The sequence below is a fragment of the Ambystoma mexicanum genome, chromosome 1p (genome assembly GCF_040938575.1).
Source record: "Ambystoma mexicanum isolate Mex_15411 chromosome 1p, UKY_AmexF1_1, whole genome shotgun sequence".
NCBI classification, from domain to species: domain Eukaryota; kingdom Metazoa; phylum Chordata; class Amphibia; order Caudata; family Ambystomatidae; genus Ambystoma; species Ambystoma mexicanum.
Genome location: NC_090921.1, coordinates 100,311,258 through 100,312,066, shown reverse-complemented (window position 1 = coordinate 100,312,066; position 809 = coordinate 100,311,258).

Sequence of the window (809 nt, the reverse complement as noted above, 5' to 3'; positions counted from 1 at the left end):
AGGAGTGCATGCGTGGGGCAGACAAGAGTGCATGCGTGGGGCAGACAAGAGTGCATACATGGAGCAGACTGGAGTACGCAGGGCGGACTGGAGCGTGCAGGGCAGACTGGAGCGCGCAGGGCAGACTGGAATGCATGAGTGCGTGGAGTGGACCGGAATATGGGGAGCAGACTGGGGTGCATGGAGTAGATAGGAGAGCATGGAACCGACTGGAGCGCATAGAATTGCGTGACGTATATAGTATGGTTTGGAATGCAGAGAACGTTCGAAAGACCATATAACCCAGCATATCACACCACCATGCTTACTTTCTCCTTTACACCACCACTCAACTAGAACACAGAGATACTATCACACCATTCGGTATAACTGTTCTCATACCAACATCCGTCGCACACTCCACATCATTCTAAGTAAACACTGCTGGTTACACCCCGCCCAGCCAGGCGTTCTCCTCAGGCCTTACACAGCCACATCCGGTCTGGATAAATCCTACCAGAACGAACACATACTCCAGATCTCTCAAGCACCACACCTACCGCTAAGAAGCAGCTATTACACAAATACCGCACCAGCTGCAAACATATCCAGTGCTCACACACACCTTTGACTCTCTCTACTCTCTCTAATGATCTGAACTTCGGTTCCCAAGGGTGTTCAACCTACCAGCGCCTTCAGACCATACCAATGGTATATAAGGCGCTATATAAATACAAAATAACATAACCTAATATTAAACAATATGCAAAAGGCCTAACTCTCCCTATTTTAAAGGGTATTCCCTGCCTAAGGAAACCCTTGGTGCTCGT